This window comes from Lynx rufus, unplaced genomic scaffold (assembly GCF_022079265.1).
Source record: "Lynx rufus isolate CCGP_SWC_20201006 ecotype Redwood Valley unplaced genomic scaffold, mLynRuf1.p SCAF_6, whole genome shotgun sequence".
Lineage (NCBI taxonomy): Eukaryota > Metazoa > Chordata > Mammalia > Carnivora > Felidae > Lynx > Lynx rufus.
This window is the reverse complement of record NW_025814878.1, coordinates 26,811,491-26,836,323: the sequence shown is the minus strand read 5'-3', so window position 1 is coordinate 26,836,323 and position 24,833 is coordinate 26,811,491. Positions and strand designations below refer to the sequence as shown.

The following is a 24,833-nucleotide window of genomic DNA, read 5'->3' as shown; positions in this document are numbered from 1 at the left end:
GAGTCTGGGCAATAAAACACTTGGACCCTGAAAGAGGAAGCAGGAGAGAAAGTGGAGAAAAGAGAGAAGAAGAGCATTAAAGACAAACTTCTGGCATCTTCTAATTTTGCCTGGGACTTCCCTTGAAGTTTTTAGATTTACTCTGTCTAGTATGGCAACCACTAGATGTATGGGACTACTGAGCACTTGAAATGAGGCTAATACAGATTGAGGTGTGCTAGAAGTTTAAAATGCATACTCGATTTTGAAGACTTCAGATAAAAAAAGGATGCAAAATATCTCAATATCTTTATATTGATTACATGGTGAATGATAATATTTAGATATATTGGCTTAAATAAGATATATTATTAAAATATATTTTACCTGTTTCTTTTTACTTTTTTAAAACTGTGGCTCCTATCGGGGCACTTGGGTGGCTCAGTTGGTTAAGCATCCGACTCTTGGTTTTGGCTCAGGTCATGATCTCCCAGTTTCTTGAGTTCGAGCCCCCTGTTGGGCTCTGTGCTGGCAGAGCAGAGCCTGCTTGGGATTCTCTCTCTCCCTCTCTCTGCCCCTCTCCCCTTCGCCCTGTCTCTGTCTCTCTCAAAATAAGTAAATAAACTTTAAAAACATGTGACTTCTATTAAAAATGTGAAATTATGTATGTGACTCTCATTACATAGCTATCCAACAACACCTCTTCGACGTCCAGATAACATGGACACCCTGAATAATGTTCACCTAATTTAAATGAAAAAAAAATAGGTTTTAACGTTTTGAGAAAGGTAAATAGTACTAGAATTCAAAACTAACTTTTAAAGCACACAACATGCTGTTTTTATCTTCAAGGTAATACCGTTGTTCGGTTTTTAAACCTAAAAAGATTATAACAGTGAGATGTGAAGCTTTTAGTCTTTGTGGTAGATTGCTTGCAACCCTGGACTCAGCTCCTCCTTCCTTTGACTTGAGCTAGTTGGCAGGTGCTCTCAGGAGGGGGTGGGTCTATTTTCCTACTCTGTAAATCTTCAACCACAAGGGTTGGTCTTGTGAGTTGGTTTGGCCAACAGAATATGGCAGAATGATGGTGTGCCAGTTTGAGGCTTAGATGTATCGACAGACTTTGCACTCTGTCCACCCACTGCTTTGGTATCTGGCCCACTTTTTATCTTAGTGGACCCTGAGAGAGCCTACTGGAGGGTGAGAAACCACGTGGAACAGAGACAGATTCTCCCAGACGAGACCATCTGTATTCGTTTTCTATGGTTCCTACAGCAAATTACCACAAATTTAGTGGCTTAAAACAACACCAGTTTATTGTCTACAGTCCTGTAGGTTAGAAATCCAGCATGGGTCTCACTGTATTAAAATCAAGGTATCAACAGAAATGTGTTCTTTTCTGGAAGAAGATGAGTCTTCTCATCTCACTTCACTTTCACCTCTTTTGACTCTCTCTTACACTTTTAAGGACGCTTGTTATTTTTTGGGCTGACCCAAATAATCCAGGATAATCTTATTTTCAAATGACCTGATTAACCTTGATTCCATCTGCAATCATAATCTCCCTTTGTCACATATTCAACCTCTCAAGCTGTTTAATAATACTTTTAGCTCTTTTTTAACAAGACGAAACGTTAAATGTTAATGTTGGATTCAACATGCAGTGACTTACTTTTGGTTTGCACTCTGTGGTATAGATTACACATCAACTTTTGGAAGAATCCACATTTTGTTTATCATTAGGGGAAAACCTGGATATGCCTCCCAATGTTAATTCTCTGCTGCAACTGTGAAACAAAAAAGAAAAATAAGTCAAGGAGTTTTCTGTTAGGCATGACATTTTAGCCTCCTGAGTACAGCCTCAGAGAAACTGGGGCTAAAAAAAAAAGTTTCAAATGGAAAATATGAACCAAGCAGAATAATTTCTAATTGAGCTACATGAAGTTTTTACCGTGTAATGTTTTTACCTTGTAATGTTTGATCTATGATCCCAAGATTTCCATTTCGCATATTTACTAGCATAATATGAAGGAGCACTGGGTCCACATCATCAGTTTCGTGGCAGAGTCTTGTAAAATGGTACCCATTTGCCTACTGTAGCCTCATGCCGTGAAAGTGCCACTAGATGTGTGTGTCAGTGGTATGGGGTTTTTCGTTACCTGCAAAATTTATTAGTAAAGATCCCGAACCTGGAAAGGAATAAACCAAGCAATTATTTGGCACCTAAACAAAATTCACACATTCAAAAGTCTTGGAAATTTAAGACACCTGCCAATGATTCCCAGTATAATAAGTAAATCAAGGAAATGTATTTAAGGATAAATAAATAAGTTGCATCATTGAAATTTCTTGGCTTTTTGCTTTTCCTTCTTAAGAGTGTTTTGAACTTTGTCACCAAGAAATCTTCTGAGAGGGATATAAAAGAATTTGCATTGTTTTCTACTTTTTCCCATAGAAGGCAGGATGGATTTGGAGTGGCCTATGAAATTCTGAGTGTTTTATACATTGGGCTACATACTGAGATTGATCGGTTTTTTTTTTTTTTAATTTTTTTTTTTTAACGTTTATTTATTTTTGAGACAGAGAGAGACAGAGCATGAACAGGGGAGGGGCAGAGAGAGAGGGAGACACAGAATCTGAAACAGGCTCCAGGCTCTGAGCTGTCAGCACAGAGCCCGACGCGGGGCTCGAACTCACGGGCGGTGAGATCATGACCTGAGCCGAAGTCGGACGCTTAACCGACCAAGCCACCCAGGCGCCCCTGATCGGTTTCTTAATATCATTATTATTATGTTTCTATTGGGAGTCATGGAACCAGAGGTTGGCCTCAGGAGGATGTCACAATGTCTTTTGAACTGTGAATTAGATAAAGGCTTCTTTCTTCTATGTGGCTAAACACATTCCTATTCGAAAACGACTTTGCTGCTCACCAACAATTAAGCGCAAAATAGTTCACTTAGGCAGCGACTTGGGGTACTGGGGAGCTCTAAACAAAACTGTGTTGTAGTGATACTGAGTGACTCTGTGTTTGTTTACTAAGTGGGACTGGACAGTGCAACTTGCATGTCAGCACATATGTGTGATGTGTGTACCCATGTGCAAATATGCACTCATGCCTATTGGAAAATGAGGTGAGGAAACATGGGTTTTCCTGCTTCCAGGAAAAGGTCAATGCGCTTAGCAGGGCTTTGAAGGGTTTTTACTTTACGTATTAAAACAGCATTAATTTGGGGCACCTGGGTGGCTCAGTCTGTTAAGTGTCCAACTTCAGCTCAGGTCAAGGTCTCCTGGTTCGTGGGTTCGAGCCCCGCATCGGGCTCTGTACTGAGAGCTCAGAGCCTAGAGCCTGCTTTGGATTCTGGGTTCTCCTCTCTCTCTACGCCCCTCCACTGCTCGTGCTCTGTCTCTCTCTCTCAAAAATAAATAAACATAAAAAAATTAATTCAATTTAATTAATCTAATAAGTTCAAATGCTAGGTAAATGAAGATGAAAGGGAGACAGAAGGAGAAAAGACATTTATCGAGCACCTATAGTTTGGGCACTGCCATTACCATTGCTATATTAATGTTGGCACCGATAGGTATTACATTTTCAGTGTATGAATAAGGAAACAGTTCAGGGAGATCAAACCACTTTCTATGTCAGAGCTAGGATTCAAACTCAATTGATTACAAATCCTATGTCGTGGTCACTATTCTATGATGCCTCTTCACCTAATAGGAGTTAATAGTTTAGTCTAGTGTAATGTTCGTCGACATTTACAGACACTTTCTTGATTATGACGTAGGAAGATTTTACACACACTGTCAGAAATGATGGAAGAAAACAAATGAAGTTATAAAAATACCTTTATGAAATTCATAGTCACCAACATATTATCATAAAAAGGAGTCTCCTAATTATGTTTTAAAAGCTCTACACCTTCTTTCTTGTGTTTAATGAGAACTGGACTGAATGTAGCAGAGATAAAGATATTACTTAAGTCCTTTAAAGAGATCTTATTAACATTCATATGTATCTGATATTGTTTAACTTTTAAAATATATTTCTTAATGGGGCACCTGGGTGGCTCAGTTGGTTAAGCCTCCAACTTTGGCTCAGGTCATGATCTCACAGTTCGTGGGTTCGAGGCCTGCATTGGGCCCTGTGCTGACAGCTCAGAGCTTGGAGCCTGCTTCGGATTCTGTGTTTTCCTCTCTCTATGCCCCTCCCCCACTTGTGCTCTGTCTCTGTCTCTCTCTCTCTCAAAAATAAACATTTAAAAAAAATTAAATATATTCTAAAAATGTTTTAAAACAGCTTTTAAGGATAAGACCATAATTGTTGTCCTTTATGAAGTATCTACCCCTTATTTTGAAAATGCAAAATATTTGGCTTACGTATATCTTATGTTTAGTCCTTTTAACTACTCTGAATAGTAGGTATTAATATCCAGTTTAAAAAAATGAAAGTCTTGGGGTGCTTGGGAGGCTTAATCGGTTAAGCATCTCTCGATTTCAGTTCATGACCTTGAGATGCAGCCCACCCTTGGGCTCCATGCTGAGCATGGAACCTGCTTAAGATTTTCTCTCTGTGTCCCTCTATCCCTCCCGTACTCATGCTCTCACTCTCTCTCTGTCTAAAAAAAAAAAAAAAAAAAAAAAGGAAGGAAAAAAAAATAAATGAGAATCTCAAGGCTGTAGAGATTAAGTAACTTATAAACATTAGCACTAAGTGTAAGCCAGTCTTACAGAAGACCCATACTGTTCCTCACATACCTCACATTGCCTTCTCGTATACAGACTTGAATATCATGAATAAGGTTCAAGATAGCCTTATGATTGAGGCTATAAGAATGATTGCTGCATTGATTTGACCTAGAAAGTTCAGAGAATGGACAACAGAATGAGAAACACAAAAGAATAGTTGGGTTTTTTTTTTTTTTCAAATCACTGGATTAGAATAGCAGAAAAAAGAATTCAGAAGACAAAAAGTGGTAATTAGCTAGCTGTATCAAAAGTAGCTATGGGAATGACATCGCCAGGAAAGAGAAGAGTAAATATTTCACAAGACAATTAATTAAACTCAAGGCTAATATATCTAAAGCAAAAGGTTTATTGATAACCCTCCATTTTCTCTTCCTGGCGAAAGTGGTGGAAAGAGCTACAAGAACATAAGACTGAATTGTTCTTCAAGGCCAGGTGACAGGCAGCTGGTTCATGGTTAAGTGCTGGAGCCCCGTTGGAGTTGTAAATACTGTTAGTCTTTGCAGTTTCATGACAGATACCTGAAGAACACAGATGTTTATGTAGTGAGTCAGAAGTTTATTTCTTGGAACCTTTTTTACATATTCACTAGATAAACACTGAGCAACAATGATTTGCATGGAAAATCTGTTTAACAGAAAAATAGACATGTGTAGTGGTTTCTTGAGCTCTCGATTCTCTGTCACACACAAAAAAATTCTATCCCTCTGTCCCACTTACTAGCTGTGTCTGTGTTTTCCTGTCAGTACAAGGCATGTAAGGTTCTTGGGACAAGCTTATTGTATAAGTTAAATAAGTGGATGTACAGTTGACTCTTGAACAACATGGGTTTGGACTGCATGGGTCTGCTTATACATGGAATTTTTTTATAAATATAGTACAATATTATAAATATATATTCTCTTATGGCTTTCTTAATAAACATTTTCCCTCTCTTACATTCTTAAATTGTAAGAATATAGTATGTAATACCTGTACAAAATATGTGTTAATTGTTTATATTATCAAGGCTTCCCATCAATAGTAGGCTATTAGTAGTTAATTCTGGAGGGAGTCAAAAGTTATACATGGATTTCCAACTGTAGGTGAGGTCAGCACTCCTAATCCCCACATTGTTCAAAGGTCAACTGTATATAAAACACTTGGCATGGTGCCTAGAACAGAATAAGAAACCAAACAATAGTTGCTATTCATACATATATTGTAAGATGTAATGTTCTGCTGACTCTTCTCAAAAGGAAACCAATATCCAAATTTGTCTCGAGTATTGGTCTCTCGATGCTCTCAGGATGATTGATCCTTGAAGGCCACTAAGCAGAGTCCAATGGGAGAAGAACCAGTGTCTGACTTGTAGCTGTGGAAGGCTGGTATTTAGGTGTGGGCTCTTGTCTTTGGTCCCTTTTAATCTGGCCAACCTCGTGCTTCAGCAGCGTAAAACTATTTCTTCCAAAGGTTTTCATTTGCAGAAACAAGAAGACCCTTGAGGCCAATAACTTGATATTTATTTTTAAATGTTTCAAAATAAAAATAATAGTGTGAGGCTTTGCTTCAGCTTTCTTTCTGAAATGACCCTTGACAGGAACTGGAAATAGTTCTTGTCAATGCAGCCATTATCTCTTGTGACCAAACGGGATGTGGGAGGTAGGGTGGAATTTCTGAGTGCTTTGTACATAGGAATAAAATGTCTGTCACTTAGTTAAAATAAATTATTGATTTTTAAATCAAATCAAAATATTGAGTCAAACAAGCAGGTACTGTACTTGGATTTTCCCTTATTTGTAAGAACTGTTTTCACCATTTTATGAATAGTGGGAAAAAAATAAGGAGTTATAAATAGCAAAAAACATGTTTTGGGCTCCATGAAATCCATACAGGCAAATAATTATAGGGCAGTCTGAAAAAAAAAAAAAAGTTTAAATTACCATTGTTTCCTAGGAGAATGATTCTCATTCTTGCCTTATCAGGTAAGCAAGCTGACAGAATGTTCAGAGTACTTAGGTCCCATTCCCACTGCATGCTGGTACATGAAGCTTAAACCATTCCTTCCTCACACCAGCCTTCTCCTCTTCTTGGGAACAAGGGTGTTAAGTGTCCTCAGCATCCCTCAGGGCTTGGGCTTGGGCAACTGGAGAAGAAAGCAAATGACTGGGTGAGCTGGAAGGGAAATAGAGGAAGCTGGACGGACATGTATTAAAAGTGGAATAATGACAGATGCTTTAACAGGGCAATTGTTGATTTCTTCCAGTTATTGAGATGACACAGTCTGGGGTGACCATGTTGTTGCTTCAGGATGTGCCAAATTTAAGTATCCATGGGCTGGGAGTAAAGAAAATAAAAGAATGAGCAATGAATGATCACATTTGCTTCTTGCTTAAATTTCCTCCAAAGCTCTAATTGTTTTAAGAAATAACTTCCAAATCCTCAGCCTGAGATTCTGGCGTTTTCTTGCTCTCACTTCTACCCACTTATCCAGTTCCTGTGGTTGTCTTTTTTTCTTTGAACCTTGGACTTCACATGCTCTACTCATTAAAAAAAAAAAAAAAAAAAAAAAGCAGTATCACTGGACTATATCAGAAATGTGTTTCTTTGCCTTGAATGTCATACTCCTTTTATCCAGAGTGTTCCTACTTCCTTTATTTCCTAGGCTAACTGATAAATCATCATTTAAAACACTCATACATGAATCTGGGTTGTGTGTACTTTCTATGTTCTTTACTTTTGTCAGTCATTTCATTTGTCATATTACAATCCTGTTTTATTGTCTGCATCAATCACCAAGCCAGTGTCTTTGATTTGAGTGGTTTGATTTAATATGTGGGGCCTCATCTGTGGTCTGTTTTAAAAGCTCCCTGGTGATTCTGGGTTACAACAAGGATTAAAACCCACTGAACCAGACTGAGAGCTCCATGAAGACAGGATGGTTGACTGTCTAGTTCAACATCACACCCCATTTTCTAGCTCAGTGCCAGAAACATAGTAAATGCTCAGGAAATATCTATGGATCAAATGTCATTGTAGCCCCAATGCTTGATGTGGTATTAAGCATAATTGTTGAATGAATGAGTGAATAGCTTAAATTCTACAAGGATTACACAAATTAGTAAATCACAGATCCTATTTTTAAAAAATTACAGTTGGGAGCAAGTGAGGGGAACTGGAGAAGCACACATTCTGATATAATCACTTACACAACCAATGATAGAAATGTTTGCAGTGGTTGTGATGATTTGTTATGGAGAATCTCTCTCAGGGTGAGGATTCTTCTTTCTGAATGCAGAAATTTTCCAAGTGGTTTGGCGGATGTCCAGTTAATTGAAGCTTTGAGCAAACTCCCTTTAAGTTTTTTAGAAAACTGCTAAATCTTCTGAGGTCATTCCAGACCATTTGCCTTTCTCTGTTATGCACTAAGGCAGGAAATGTTTTCCTCCGTTTTGAAATGAGCAATTCAAGGGGCCAGTAAAGAATGCATGTGGTGGGACGCGTTATCAGCCCCCTCCAGCTGTTTACCAGGGTCCTTTTCATTCTTAACAGGGACATCAAGTTCTTTTGGATACTAGTTAGGTTTTATACATAAGACAAAATAAACATTTCCTGGAGGGCTTCAGAGGGTAACTACTCTTCCGTCTTATCTTGCATTTTCCTTCAATCAGAAAAGGAAAAAATAAGATTTAATGTGAGAGAGGCCTACCATTTATCAGGTTAGGCTGTAGTCAGTTGATGCATTAAAACATTTTCTTGAGCCTGAAAGCAGTAAAACCTCTCCGTTTTCTCCATCTTGCTTGCTTAATTTTTTATGCTTGTGAATTGTCCGGGCCCCAGCCCAAGGTCATCTGAGAACAATAGTACCTGAGTCATTAACGTTCTTAAGGTCTTGTTTAGGAGGGGTTGTTTGGGGCTGCTGTAGTCTGACCTGAGTCATCCCACACTGGGCCAGGGAGGCTAAAAAACTGGACTCTTCCCAAAGGAACGGTTGTTATTATAGTGAATCTCCAGAAGGAAACGTCGTTAGTGCTAACTGAACATGTATTTTGCCTCAGATTTACTGTTGGGCAGGGACAGATCATGACCTTTTAATCAGAATAGGCTTAGATTGAGTTTTTTGGTACAAAATAAATTTCGCTTCTAGTAGGATTTGCCAGAGACCACCCTGGGGGAAGGTTCGATGGTTCATTTGGAGATCTTGGGATTTGGAGTCAGGTAAGACTGAAGTTTAAATCCTGTCTCTTGCCAATGTACTATGTGAGTTAGGTAAGATACCTGTTTGGGGCTCAGGGTTCTCATGTATGAAAGAAAATAACTAACAAAGAAATGAAATATCACTAATTTTGTCAGATGCTCCCTTGCCTAAAAAATATTAGTTAAAACTATGTTATGTGCTTTCCAAAAGTGTCCTCCTCCCACCCAGGTATTGTAATCTATCTTATTACAGAGAAGCATGTAGAGAATGACAAACACTTGAATAAGGTAGAACAAAAGAATATGATGGAAAAAGCATTGAATTTGGAATTGAAAGACCTCATTCTTAAACTCAACCCTAGCTGTGTGTCTTGAGGCTCGCTTATAAAATAGAAGTAATATCTCCCTTCATATTATTATTGAGAAAGTCAGATGGTATAATGTTTATAGATCTACTTTGAAAGAGTCAAGAGCACAGTGCCCATATTAATTATCATGAAGGTTGTATTTCTTCTCCTACTAACCAAAACCAGGTTTAAGAGTGGGGAACGGTACACAGCTGGGAAAGGGGTATTTTTTCAAGCCAGAAAGGAAGGTGGTGATTCAGGATGCGATCTGAAAGCAGTGTTTACATTTTTGCAGCTGCCCCTCGGAGCGGAGCTAAACCTCATGTAGACAGCCCAGTGTTGGCTTTAGTGGGGCAGTTAGGGGCGGCTGAGATATAGACGTGCCTGGAAATAAAGCATTCCTGCATAAATTTTGTGTGATGTGCTCATGAAAAGGATTGTGTTGTGTAAAACTATCGAGAGCAAGACTGAGGACTTAAAGAGAACAGAGGTTTGTGGGAAGAGTAATAAAAATAGTGTATATGTGCATTTATTTTAATGTCACAGTTCATAATAGTTCTTGAAGGCATCCATTACTGAAACAGACAGAATTTATTGGTGCTAAAAAGCTGCTCCAATGGGTAATCATTTTCCTGACTGTCCTCCTGAATCGTTCTGGAAGTCTTCCAAAACAGTCTTCCGTGAATCATCTCTTACAAACTCATTTTACAGCCTTCAGGTCCCATTGACTTGGCGTTTAGTATTTTTTGCACTTATATTTTCATTTTGTTAATTTCTTCAAGTATTAGGAAAATGGGTAGCCCTTCCACCTGGGCCTGGTCTTCAGTCCCCATCATACGAAGGTGGAACCTAAACGGGTCTCTCTTTTATACTGCATGCCCCCTCTCTTTGGGAGTCCAGAGAAAGAGCAGCAATGAGACTTGGGCGTTTTTGTTTGGAAGAAATCAAGTACACAAAATACAGGTAGAAATAGTGCAGATGTTAAATTGTTATACAAACGCAAAATTGCATATTCTTCCAGTTGTCATTTGAAGCCCACATACAATGAGTCACTCATTTGGGTGATATCTCGGGAAATAGCATGGTCTGTTATTGTGAATGGAGAAAACACCGTTTATCATTTATAGGCATTCACTCCAGGTCAGTTTATCAGAGAAACTGCGGTATTTTCTGATAAATTTTCCTGTGAATCTAAAACTGCTCTAGAAAAGAAAAAAAAAGATGAAAAAGAAAAAGAAAACAAGCCCCCCCCCCCCCAAAAAAAAGGCACAACAAACTGGGTGAGATGTGAGAACAAAGGACCATGGAAGTTTTGAGATGGGAAAATTACTTCAGACTTGGTTTTGGAAAGTAGGGGACAGAGATGGAGTAAGAGCTCACTAAGATGTCAAACCTGAGCTTGACCTTGAAGGAGAGGTCTTGGAGTGTGGAAAGGAATGAGCAGCGGCACTGAAGCCACTGAAGAGGGGGAACATTCGGGTCACAGAAGTGGCGTGGTCAGATTGCAAAGACGCAGGCGACTATTGGTGGCAGCTGCTGTCATGTTAAATATTTCTTCCTGAACTTAGAGGGGAAATTGGACTCAACAGCATATTAATTAGAAGCTCTTTTAAGTGTTATTTATACATATTACTAATATGGGACACAGGAGATCTAGAAAAGAATGATGAAAAAATTAGCAAAATATCACCTTTAATATTCCTATTTAAAATGTTGATTTTTAGGCATTTTTTTTTTTACTTTGTGAAGTGTTATTTTACACATTTAGCTTAGAAGTATTTTATTAGATATTTTCCCATGTCATTAAAATATTAGCCACACTTTTTTTTTAAAGTAAAATCATTAAATAATAATTAAATAATTATTTACCTAGAAACAGCATAATAGTTGAGCAGCTTCTAAGGGAGCTCTTGTGGTGAACGGATACCCCTCAGAAGCCTCTGATGCCTCATAGAGAAGGTCAAGAGAAAACAACAGCTCAGTGGGGTGAATTGTTGAAATCTGGAGGTGTAACTGGATTCATATTTTCTGATTCCTTTCTGTAAATCAGTTAAATATTCTTTTCCAATTTATTAATGTGACACTAAACAAAGAGAAGTTTAAAAAATTCACAGTCCTCATTCAGATACTACGTTCTTTTGATTTTATGATTTTGATGTAAAAATAAACAACATCATTGAGATAAAGGAGACACCAGGTGAGCCCTACTGTTTCCCCGTTGTTTTGTTTGGGTTTTTTTTTTTTTTTTTTTTTTTGCCTGGGACTGCTTCTTGCCATGGCACAGGGTGGGGAGCCCAAGCAGATTTACAGTCATGCTGAGTTCTGGGGTCTGAGATTGGAATTTGTGGCTGCCTGAAGCATCTGGAATTTGCAAGCCAGTGGTATTCAGAGAAGAGGAAGCTGCACAGAGGGTGGGCACCAAAACTCTGTGTGAGGATTCACCTGGGATCTCTGCTGGGGGTTAACCAGGCTTGTGTAAGGGCAAGATTCCATGAAATCTACCAAGGATCTGCTGCAGGGGTGAACGGTGATTTCTGAGGTTGTACAAGGTTGTGTGTTGCTGAGAGAGGTTGGAGAGCTGGCCCAATCAGCAAATAGAAGATACGTACACAGAATTTTCAGTGTATGCTACATCCATGTGCCTCTCTCTCTTCTCTCTCTCTAATTTGTCCATATGAAAGTGTGTGTCCTTTTCCAGGTCCTGCTGAAGTAATTCCTAGGAACAGAATTACCCATTATTTACCCAGTCTTACTATTATAAAATTAACATTTATTTGTAAAACAACGGGTAAGAAACACCACCTGATTTCTAGATACAATCTTAATCTAGTACTGAATCAAAGCAGAGGGAGTTTGAATTCACACTATTCAAATTATTTTGAGACTGATCTGGGTTTGACAGTTCTCAAAACTAATTTTTTGATAAACTTTCAGCTTTATTTTTTAAGAATTAGGATTTCAAGGGAAATTAGCTTTCTACTTTTGCTTTAAATACCAATTTTTTTCCTTCTGTACAAATCCTTTTGCATAGAGTTAAAAAACATTGAAAAGACTTTTAAAAATTGATGGGGTGCCTGAATGGCTCCGTCGGTTCCGTGTCTGACTTCGGCTTAGGTCATGATCTCGCCTTCATGAGTTTGAGCCCCACATCAGGATCTCTGCTGTCAGCTCAGATCCTGCTTTGGATCCTCTGTCCTCCTCTGTCTCTGCCCCTCTCCCAGGTGTGCTGTCTCACTCTCTGTCTCAAAAATAAATAAAAACACTAAAAAAAAAGTAAAGACTTAAAAATCGAGAACAAAAGGATATTAAAGTGTTCAGGAATTATTTTGAGTTTAAGTAAAAGCCTATAATATTCTTGAGTTGAAAACTTTACACCTAAAATATTTTCAAACTTTGGAAAATAAAAACTAGTCATTGTTTTATTTAGAATGATGTTACTTTTAGGGGGCCTCGGTTGAGCATCCGATTCGGATCTCACAGCTTGTAAATTCAAGCCCTGTGTCGGACTCTGTGCTGATGGCTCAGAGCCTGGAGCCTGCTTCAGATTCTGTCTCTGTCTCTGTCTCTCTGTCTCTGTCTCTCTCTCTCTCTCTCTCTGCCTCTCTTCTGCTTGTGCTCTGTCTTTCTGTCTTTCAAAAATAAACATTAAAAAATTAGAATAATGTTACTTTCAACATAGTTAAATAATAGTAACATAGTTTGATACTAAGATAATGCAAATTGTTGGTGTAAGGCAAGCAGTCTTGAATTGTTAGCAGTGGAACAAAAATAAGAAAGATCTCATGGTATAAAATAGACTTGACCCAGTGGCTAAATGTACTTTTACAGCTGTTTGGACTTTTCAAGAGTCTTGCTATCTTTATAATGCACACTTTTAGTTTTCTGTATTGCACTGTGTGTATTTATGATCATTTATGCTGAACGGAGAACAGTTTATGTATGTTTACTCCTAGCATCCAAGCAACTTGGCTGGTACTTTTTTTTTTTTTTTTTTTTTTTTTTTTTTGGTCATTTTCTGTTAGCTCAGATGTTTGCAAGCCTATTTGCATAGAAAGGGGGAAAACCTGGGTAGAGTGGCTTTCTGTGTTGCCTAGGGATAACAGAAATCCATTCACAATTGCTTATTAAGTTTAAAAGTCCTTATAAGGAGTATATTCTATAAAGATGTGTATGAGAACAAAGAATATATGGTTTTACCTTTTATTGGATCATCACCATCCTAATAAACTTGCCTTTTCATTTGGCCAGATATTGGTCTTCCCAGCCTCTAACATATCGAGGTTTTCCCAGTTCCATATACCTAGTAAACAGGATAGGTACTCTTAGAGTTTTTTAGCCGTGAGATGTATCAGTCGCCTATGAATTGGACTCATTGTTTTCATCCTTTAGCTCTAAAAAGAAACCATTTTTACACATATTATTAAAAACATAGCATACAACTGTTGCCCCCTACATTAACTGAAGATTTATATATCAATATGTGTAATTTACCTATATGTTTTAGACAAATTTTCTTTTTTTTCCCTTCCCCCTCCCCCTCCCTCCCCCCCTCCTGCCACAGGTTCATTTGTACACAAGCACAGGAGGACACCAGCCCCATGCAAAGCCCAGGGGTCATACTCGTTCTTCTGTAGAAGGTTATCTGCATAATTTTGTGACACCTGAACTGTGTGTATTCCTTCAGGTAGGATATTGTTTCCTTTAGCCAAGCATCCTGGGACATGATTTACCCAGTAATGCTTTAATTATTTTGAGTTTCCTCAGATCCCACAGGTAACCAGTTTGAACCCGATAAACCTGTAGTTTTGGGGGTGCCTGAGTGACTCAGTCAGTTAAGTGTCCATTTCTTGGCTTTGGTTCAGATCATGATCTCATGGTTCCTGGGTTCAAGCCCTGCATCAGGCTCTCAGCACAGAGCCCACCTTGGATCCTCTGTCTCCCTATCTACTCATCCCCTACTTGTGTGCTCTTTCTCTGTCTCTCTCTCAAAACTAAATGAATATGAAAAACCAACAACTGTAGTTTTGAATATTTTCCCCTCAAGCCCACACAAAGATAAAGAAGTTTTCCTGACACTTCTCATCAGGAGATAAATATTTTCTAGACGCTCTCTCCTGCCCCCGGTCTGGAAAGGTCCATCCTTATGGCCAGAATCTTAATTCTTTTTTTAACATTTATTCATTTTTGAGAAACAGAGCACAAGCAGGGGAGGGGTCAGAGAGAGAGGGAGATACAGAATCTGAAACAGGCTCCAGGCTCTGAGCTGTTACATTTTAACTCACCATCTTGCAAGTATCTAAAAGTAAAAAGTCACTGCACTCTAAGTTCCTGGGATGAGCAAATGCCCTCAGGGCACTATTTCATTTCAACCTTCATTTATCCCTCCATTAACTGCTTCCTCTTCCTGGTTGGACCCTGGTGTTTTTTCTTTCTTTCTTGTTCAGCAGTGCTTTTTCATTTGGAAAATGTTTACTTAAGTGTAATACCCATACAGAAAAATTACAAGCACACATTATAAGTAATACAGTGTGAGGAGTTGTTAGGAGCTAAACATGTTCATGTAACTATCATCTAAATCAAGACAAAGACTATTACCAGAGCCCCAGGAACCTTCTGACCCTTTGTAAAGGCATCAGCCACTTAACTATAATAGCCTCTATCCTTTTATTTTTATAAATTAGCTTTGCCTGTTTTTGAATTTTAGGTAAATGGAATCATATAGTATATATTCTTTTGTCTATGAATTTATTTGCATGACATCATATTTGTGAACCTTACCCATATTTTCATGTGTAGCATTAAAAAAAATTTTTTTGACATTTATTTATTTTTGAGAGAGAGAGAGAGAGAGACAGAGTGTGAGCAAGAGAGGGGCAGAGAGAGGGAGACCCAGAATCTGAAGCAGGCTCCAGGCTCCAGGCTGTCAGCACAGAGCCTGACGTGGAGCTTGAACTCAATGACCGGGAGATCATGACCTGGGCCCAAGTCGGATGCTTAACCGACTGAGCCACCCAGATGCCCCAGTAGCTTTAAAAAAAATTTTTTTTTTTAAATTTTATGACTGTACTACAACTTATCCAGTCTATTTATTGATGGACAATTGAGTTGTTGAAAATTTGGGGCCATCACAAATAATGCTGCTGTGAGCATTCTTATGGAAGTCTCTTAGTGAACATATACATTCATTTCCATTTGGTATATAGCTATGAGTGGAATTGCTCAGGTGTACATATGTTCTTTGGCACTTTTCCAAAGTGGTTGCTCGCGGTTACGTTCAGTGAGCAGCGAGGGAAAGCCGCAGTAATTCTGCGTCCTCCCTGACACTTGGTACCGCTGGGCGTGTTTGTTTGTTTACATATTAGCCATTCTGATGAGGGAGAGGAAACTCACCACTGTAACTGACATCTCTCTGTAGGTTAATTATTGTGAATACCTTACCTAATGCTTATTAGGCAGCCATTCGCTTTTTTTTTTTTTTTTACTTTCTTAGTTCTGTTCTGCACATGAGGTCTTCATAATATATATATAGCAAATATATATATATAGCAAATATCTTCTCCCACTCTGTGACTTCACTGTCTTAATGTTGTTTAAATGAGTAAAATTGCTTAATTTTAATGAAATCCAGTTTTTCATAGTTTTCCTTTCTGGTGAATGTGTTCTTTGGTGCTGTTTAAGAAGTCTGTTCCTCCTTAATTCTTGAGGATAATCTTTACCTGCTTAAATCTTTATGGCTTTGCCTTTCATATTTACACATCACAATTCGCATGGAATTGGTTTTTGGTTGTCATAAATCGAGAGACCATATATTTGACTGACTGTTTCTAGATTCTGTCTTCTTTTCCACTGGTCTGTTTGCTCATGTGCAAATACCACCTTCTTATTTACCATAACCTCACAGTAAATCTTGAAATCTGGTAGTGTGAGTTCCCCAATTTTATTTTTCTTCAAGAGTTGTTTAACTGTGCTTGACCCTTTCTGTATTCATACAAATTTTAGCACCAGATTTTCAATTTCTGTTGAAATACCTATTAAGATTTTAGTTGGATGTTATCAAATTTGTAAATTAATTTAGGGATATTCAAAGTTTTACAGTATTGATTCTACTAATTCATGAATATTTATTAAAATATTTTAAATTTCAGTAATATTTTATAGTCTTATACAGAAGTCTTACACATCTTTTGTTAAATTTATTCCTACATATTCAATACTTTATGGTCTTGTGTTATCATTTCTTTAAAACTGCATTTTCCAACTGTTTTTGCTAGCATATGCAAATACAAATGATTTTTATACCCAGAAACCTTGTTAGATTCACTTACTAATTCTGTCAATGCCTTATCAATAAAAATTTAGATTTTTTACATTCACAATCATGTATTCTGATTCTTATATGTTTCATTCTTTTTTCTTTCATTTTTTAACTGGATAGTGAATAGATGTGGTTTTATCGAACACACTTGTTCTATCTCTAAACTCTGAGGTAAGCTTTCCATTGTCCACCAGTAAGTATTACGTTTACTGAAGGTTTTTGTGGAGATCTGTTATCAGGCTAGGGAAATCCCTGTCTATTGCTGTTTGCTAATAGCTTTTATAATGAATTTCTGTTACATTTTATCAAAATTGCTGTGCAATTGTTTTTTCTATTGTATTTTTATGATTCATTTTCTATATAAGGTAAAAGTTTAGTTCTCTGCTTGAGTAAAACAGGCAGTCATCTATCTGGTCAGGATGTGGGTAGTTTTATACATTTCCCTTTATTTTATGTTTATTTATTTTTGAGAGAGAGAGAAGGTAAAGCTTTAGTTCTCTGCTTGAGTAAAACAGGCAGTCATCTATCTGGTCAGGATGTGGGTAGTTTTATACATTTCTCTTTTTTTTTTTAATGTTTATTTCTTTTTGAAAGAGCGAGCGAGTGAGGGAGGGGCAGAGACAGAGGGAGACACAGACCTGAAGGAGGCTCCAGGCTCTGAGCTGTCAGCACAGAGCCAGACTCGGGAACCGTGAGATCATGACCTGAGCCAAAGTCAGAAGCTTGACCCACTGAGCCACCCACGCGCCCCAGGATGTGGATAGTTTTCAATGTCTGTTTCTTTTCAGGGCGCCTGGGTGGCTCAGTCAGTTGAGTGCCCAAATTCTGCTCAGGTCATGATCTCAGGATTCATGGGTTTGTGCCCTGGATCGAACTCGCTGCTGTCAGTACAGAGCCGGCTCTGGATCCTTTGTTCCCCTCTCTCTCCGCCCCTCCCCTGCTCACTCTCTCAAAATTAAACAAACATAAGATAAATTAATAAGTGTCTGTTTCTTTTAAAGACTTCAATCTACTCCTCCTGTTTTGAGTTCCCCCACGGTCCACTCCCATGCATTTTTATACCCCCCACTTTGGGAGCACTTAATGCCTTTAATTCCTTATAGTTTCCAGCATCGCGTGCCACAGGTTCTCTCTCTTTTGTGGCTTCCTCATTCCTGTCCTCTTTTCCTCCAGCCCTGTTGATGTTTAGCACTTAATTTTCTGTAAGTTGCTAAGTTATCTATCTACCATTATCCCCTCAGCTTTTCAACCTCCAAAATTCTTTTTTTTTTTTTTTTAATTTTTTTTTCAACGTTTATTTATTTTTGGGACAGAGAGAGACAGAGCATGAACAGTGGAGGGGCAGAGAGAGAGGGAGACACAGAATCGGAAACAGGCTCCAGGCTCCGAGCCATCAGCCCAGAGCCTGACGCGGGGCTCGAACTCCCGGACCGCGAGATCGTGACCGGGCTGAAGTCGGACGCTTAACCGACTGCGCCAGCCAGGCGCCCCTCAACCTCCAAAATTCTTATTCATTCGTTTGACAAATGTCTTGCAGTTAGGATGACCAGATTTGGCGAATAAAATCCCAGGATACCCAGTTAGATTTGAATTCTACACAAACAGCAGATGGGATCTCTCTGTACTCAGACATTATCTGCTGTTTATCTGAGGTTAGTTGATCATCCTGCCTTTTACCTGGCATTCTTATTGTGAGTACCAATTGGTTTAGGTATTGTAGGTGTAGGTGATACATGAGAGATTAAAAATGTTCAAAAATCCCTGCTGTCAGGAGGTTGCATTCTGCCAGTAAGACAGATACTGTACATGCGCAAATTATGTAGCATGTTAGTGATACGTGCTATGGAAAAGAAATGAAGTGGGCTAATGGATGTCAGATATATAAAGATTGAGATTGCACTTAAGGTGCGTCGGAAAAAATATCAAGGAGAGAGTGAAGCTACAGTAATTTTAGGGAGAAGTGTACCCCAGGCAGAAGGGGCAGCACATGAAGCCTGAGGCAGGAGTGTAGCTAGTATGTTTGAGGCAGGAGGCCATTGTGGTCCAAGTGGGTTAGCAAGATAAGGTCAGGAGCAGGACAGGAACAGGAGTCCAGACCAGGTAAGGCATTGTGGGCCATTGTGAAAACAAGGCTTCTCCTTTCAGTCAAGAAGGAAGACAGTGGAGTGTTTATTTATTTTTTTTTTTAATTTTTTTTCAACGTTTATTGATTTTTGGGACAGAGAGAGACAGAGCATGAACGGGGGAGGGGCAGAGAGAGAGGGAGACACAGAATCGGAAACAGGCTCCAGGCTCTGAGCCATCAGCCCAGAGCCTGACGCGGGGCTCGAACTCACGGACCGCGAGATCGTGACCTGGCTGAAGTCGGACGCTTAACCGACTGCGCCACCCAGGCGCCCCGACAGTGGAGTGTTTAAACACGAGTGATGTTGTTGAAAGACATGACACTGTTGAAAGAAGCAATCTGGCTTCTTTCTGGCTTCTATGCAGAGAATGCGCAGCGGTGGCTCAGGGGAGGCTAAGGAAGAAGAGATTACTGCGGTAACCTAGGCAAGAGATGATGGTAGTCTTGACTAGTGTGGAGTGGTGGAAATGGTGAAAAATGTCAAAATTCTCGATCTATTTTGATGGTAGATCTAACAGGATTTCCCGACGGGTAGGATATAAGTATTAGCAAAACTGTGGAATCATGGATAACACTATTTTTGATCTGAGCACTTGGAAGCAGGGTTCAGTTCTACACCATCTCTCATCTCTTTTAATCTTCTCTTATTTTTATCTTCATTGCTTTATGTTTGTTTATATCCCTTAATGATAGTTAAGGGAGGCTTTGGGTTGAAGCAATGATAAACCTGTGTGTTGAAATCAACATGTGTATCCAGAAATCCATATAGTTATTTTGATAAATTAATTTTATTTAGTTTTGATTTGTGGGGAATAAGCACCTTTGGAATTTAACTGTAATGTGATACCTTATTTTGATAAAGGTGATGGAAAATAAATGTGACCAAAACAATGTGGCTCATATCCATGTAATGTAAGACATGTGATTCAATTAGAATTTCCTTGTTGCATTTGGTTTCTGTAGAGAGAGATTATTTTTTACCCTTGTGCCACTGCCAAAATGATACCCATGAATTAACTTCTCTGCCATGAAACTAGTCCATTTTTGTATTTTGAAATGACTGATGGAAATGATCCAAAACATTTTATGTGCCCAAAGAGACATCACATACCCTGCATAATTCCACAAGGAATTGGAAAAGGTCCAGCTAATCAGATCAGATATTTTTTTTAATTTTTAAAAAATGTTTATTTATTCTTGAGAGAAAGAGAGAAAGTGAGCATGAGCAGAGGACAGAGAGAGAGGGGGACAGAGGATCTGAAGGGGGCTCTGCGCTGACAGCAGAAAGCCCAATGTGGGGCTCATGTACCATGAGATCATGACCTGAGCTGAAGTCAGAAACTTAACACTAAGAGCAGATATTTTTAACGCTTCTTATTGAGAAATATGAGCATGAACTTCTGGATAAATATATAGATTGTTATAATCAGTCCTTTTTTTTTTTTTTGATCAGTGCTTTGTTAATTAGCTTTGTTTCCTGTCTGAGCACAGCAAGGCAGAGTTTTATGCTATTAATGGCTACTCACTGCTTTTTCTTCTTACTTTGTAAAGAATGTCAAAACTTAACTAGATTTGCTTATATCTTTTAGGTATTTCCCATATTTCCCTGTCTTTTCCATGGCCTAACCTGATCCACTAAAAAAAAATAAATAAAGAAAAAACAAATGACCATGTATTTTAAAACTACATACTGTAAAATGTTCTTTATACAGAAACCTGAAAACTTTGATGAGAGTGATTTGGGCAGCCTGAGGCATTAATTGAAGACCTATATGATAACTTTCAGTTATGTTGAGAATCAGATATACCTTCTGAATAAATTAACAAATAAAATTCTCCAAATTAAACTTACACTTAATCACATTTTAATTCTTTTCAAATTGTTGATACACATGAAAATTATCAGAGAAGCAGAATATTCAAGATTTATCCACACTGTGCCTCCTAGTTCATAACTCTGTGTTAAATAATTTGTGTAATCTTTTTCAGTGACAGTATGCTAATTGGACTTCTGTTTATATTTCCTGTTGTCATGCTTATCAAATTGGAATAACTGAACCTGTGGGAACCCATGCCAGGTCACTGGCAATTGATACCCCGGGATGAACAAAGTAAATCTTCCTAGGGCATCTGTTTTGTTTTGTTTTTTTTTTGTGTGTGAAAACTTTCTATACTTAAGCAGATATATATTGGTGTGTAACACAAAGTGTAAAGGAGACATAAAAGAAATTTTTACTTGCTACAAGTAGACTTTGGACTTTACCTCAGCCTACCATCGATCTCCTGTACTGCTTTGACATAAATGTTTGAGCGGCTCATTTTGGAAGTCTTCAGGAAAGAACCTGTGATTCTAGCATATTGTTCAGATATTTCCAGGGTTAGATACTGATATCATATTTTATAGCTCTTGTAAAAGTGCAAAATATTCTAGAATAGCTTGCAGAATACGATGTAAATGTCTAGTTATCCTACTAAGTTAGTCAGTCTTCCTTTTTTACCGGAACGTGCCTAATTTTGCATCAAGTAAGTCAATTCCATTACCTTGGATGACATTTTCAATGTTCTATGGAAAATAACTATAACAGATATGAATTGAGAGCTTTATTTACATTAAGAGCCCCTCTGTATTCTCTCTTTTAACCATGATAGCAATCCTCTGAGTTAGATACTAGTTTGATTTGTTTCTACAGATGAGAACTTGGACACAGAGTGGTCGGGTTACATTCTCCAGGTCATACAGACTTGGAAGAAAAGGATCCGGGATTTGAACCCAAGTTGTCCTCTTTGGAGGCCCTACCTACCTTTAAACATTATTCTTTGTCCATAAATAATCTTGAGTTAACACACTCTTTTGTTTAAAAAAAAAAAACAAAGGAAATCTTTTTAATTATGGATAGCAGGGCTGACTTCTGCAACATGATGTGATCCTTAACTGGTGGGATGAGCTGCACACAGTACCCAGTGTACATGAACGGCATAGACTTAACACACATTCAGAGGTACACGGTGAATCTCAAACCAGACTATGAAGTTGATGAAATTCATGTTCCATTTCCACAGGCCTCAACTTCCACATTCTTGACTTCTCTCAGCACTTTCTCTCCAACTGCTTTCTAACCTTCCCCTCTTGTGTAAACCGAACGGAATGTGATACCAGCCTTTATAATGTGGTTGATGGATTCCACTTTACATGGGTGTGAATAAATTCCAGTAATGTGCATTATCTCCACTAGGCATCTTCATTCAAACCTTTGGCTTTATCTCTAATAGAAAGATTTGAGTCCATTAAAATGCCAGCCCCAGTAACCGTGTGGTAAGATAACTTGAGAGTGGTAGACCCTTGATCTAACTCTATACCTTCCTAAGCCACTTTATGGAATGAGACTGACCAAGGGTATAGATGGCCTAAAGGAAGACCACCACACAGCTTCTTTGCTTATTTAAAACTATCATCCTTCGGTGAAATTAACAGTGACCTATCAGTTGCAGCGCTAAGCATTTTCCAGGAGTTTCTGGAGAGCAGAAGAGCACCTATCTCATTGTTACCATTTTCTGCCAAGACTGGAACAGTTGGCTAGGGCACATGTGTTCATCTAGATGCTGTGCCCACCATCACTGCCTATACAGAGGCTTCAAGATTAAACAACTCTGGCCTCCTGTTCATTCTGATGTTGTGACATTTTGGTAACAAGCATTGAGTAGTAGCTTTTATAGAAACCCTGCTCTTTGGATACCCGGAAATGCTTCTATCTTTTGTATTACTTTGATCTCTGATAAGAAGTTGCTAAAAATTAAATTACCTTCCTTATTAAAAGAGGTGCTGCAGTGGAATTTTCTTCTTTCACACAGTTTTTTTTTTGTTTCCTCTGTTTATATGTTTATCTTTCCCACTTGACTCAGTCCCACTGGACTGTTTTTCTTTTCTCTTTGCATCCCAACTGCCTAGTACAGCACTTGACAGAGTAATGGAAATGTGGAATGAAGGAATTCATGGATGAGGGAGTGAATAAATAATTTTTTTGAGTCTGTGTAAAACTTTAGCCTCTGTAGAGGCTATGTATGTGTAGAATAATGCTTCAACCACAAAATATCCAATGGTATTAGGTAGCATAATTGATGCTATTGGAATAAGATTGGCTTAGGCAAAATTCGTTTCATTTATTAACAAAAATTTAGAACTCAGATTTTAAGTCAGTGCTGATTTTAGACTATTTTCCAGGCAGGCTCCAATTTGTGGAACATTTTTAAGAGTTCCACAAAAAGATTCAAACTGGCTTTTCTTATTTATAGCTGAAGTTGTATTAAAGAAAGCACAGTAGCCCTTCATTACTTATCACAGGTTTTAGTCCTCTCTGGACTATATCTAGCTCCACTCTTCCCTTCCAATCTGATATCCTTCCACTTTCCACATGCAGCATTTCTCTGTGCAAACCAGTATCCTCCGTAATCTCCCATTACCCCAACACCTTGGACTCTTTATGGTCTTTATTCATCCAGCCCTTACCCTCTCATCAACCCTTTCCCAATCCTTCCTCAGTCCTACTCCATCAGTTTTTTACCCATCTTCTTCCACCATGAATCCTTCCCTGACAACTCTTACCAAATGGTTTTTTGTGCTCTTTTGCTGAGTTCTTAGTACACATATGGCTAGTGCCACAGTTACAACCTGACTTTATTTCTGTTTGCTCTGTCAGTTTTCTCCCCAGATGTAAACTCTTTGAACGCAACGATTCTGTCAGTGCCTCCAAGTCTTCCATAATACCAAATAAAATATTAAACATACAAAAAGCGTGCTCAGAGCCAAGGTAACAAAAGCACAAAAATTAACAAGTGAGACTTCATCAAAGGAAAAAGTCTCACAGCAAAGGAAACCGTCAACAAAATGGAAAGACAACCTATGGAACGGGAGAAAGTATTTGGAAATCACATATCTGATGAAGAGTTACTATTTAAAATATAGAAAGAACTCATACAACTCAATAGCAAACAAATCTGATTAAAAATGGGCAGAGAATCTGAAGACATTTTTCCACAGAAGACATACAAATGGTTAACATGTGCAAAAAGAGGTGCTCAGCATCACTAATCACAAGTGAAATGCAAATCAAAACCACAACGAGATATTAGTTATACCAGTGAGAAGGGCCATCATCAAAAAGACAACAGATGAGTTGTGAGCATGTGGAGAAAAGGGAAGCCTTGTGTATTTTTGATGGCATTGTAAATTGGTGCAACCACTATGGAAAACAGTATGACGTTTTCCTCAAAAAATTAAAAACCCAGCCAACCCACTTTTGGCTACATATCTAAAGGAAATGAAAATAGGATATTTAAGAGATCTCTGTACTTCCATGTTTATTGCAACATTATTCACAATAGCCAGGATATGGAAACAACCTGTCAGTAGCTGGGTGAATGGATAAAGCAGCCATGACATGTGTATACAATGTAATGTTCAGCCATAAGAAAGAAAGTAGGAAATCCTGCCATTTGTCCTAGCATGGATGGAACTTGAAGGCCTTATATGCTAAGTGAAATAAGCCAGACAGAGAAAGACAAATACTGGATGGTATCCCATATAAATAAGTGGAATTTTTTTTAGTTAAATTCATAAAACTGGTAGAAAAGTTGTTGTCAGGGATGGGGGGAGCGGAACATGGAAAGGTTGGTAGAAGGGTGCAAGCAAGATTTCAGCTACAAGATAAATAAGGTTTGAGTATCTAATGTACAACATGGTGACCGTAGTTGATAATACTATATTGTATAATTGAAATGTGCTGAGAGTGAAACTTGAATGTTTTCACCAAAAGAAAAGAGAAGAAAAAAGGAAAGAAAGGAAAGGAAAAGAAACAAGAAAAAAAAGAGAAAAGAACAAAAAAGAAAAGACAAGGAAAAAGAAAAGGAAGATGGAAATGTGAGGTGATGGATGTATTAGTTAACTAGGTGGGGGTATCATTTCACAACATACGTACGTTAAATCAGCATGATGTACACTTTAAATATCTTCTATTTTGTCAGTTATACCTCAGTAAAGCTGAAATTAAAAAAATATATACTTGGCAGTGTTGTTTATTGGCAAGAGGAGGGTTTTTTTTTTATGTTTCACTGACCTCTTTATTGATACTTTTCATATCCATTTCCTATT

General features: G+C 38.2%; 3 long non-coding RNA genes across 3 annotated transcripts in view; 1 reads left to right on the top strand and 2 right to left on the bottom strand.

Moving 5' to 3' along the window:
- The window catches only part of LOC124529262 (uncharacterized), a 297,645-nt gene that overhangs the window by 80,358 nt on the left and 192,454 nt on the right, over window positions 1–24,833 (top strand). The gene's annotated exons all lie outside the window — the stretch shown is intronic.
- On the bottom strand, window positions 5,092–8,535 carry LOC124529264 (uncharacterized). The gene is made up of 3 exons (XR_006966297.1): window positions 8,414–8,535; window positions 6,648–7,041; window positions 5,092–5,246 (listed from the first exon to the last, which is right to left on the bottom strand). It is a non-coding gene; the product is annotated as an uncharacterized LOC124529264 (long non-coding RNA).
- Window positions 11,706–24,833, bottom strand: part of LOC124529263 (uncharacterized) — a 41,928-nt gene continuing 28,800 nt past the window's right edge. The window contains exons 3-4 of the long non-coding RNA XR_006966296.1: window positions 13,446–13,548; window positions 11,706–11,964 (exon numbers count right to left, since the gene is read on the bottom strand). This is a non-coding gene — a long non-coding RNA (uncharacterized LOC124529263). The remainder of the gene's footprint in view (window positions 11,965–13,445; window positions 13,549–24,833) is intronic.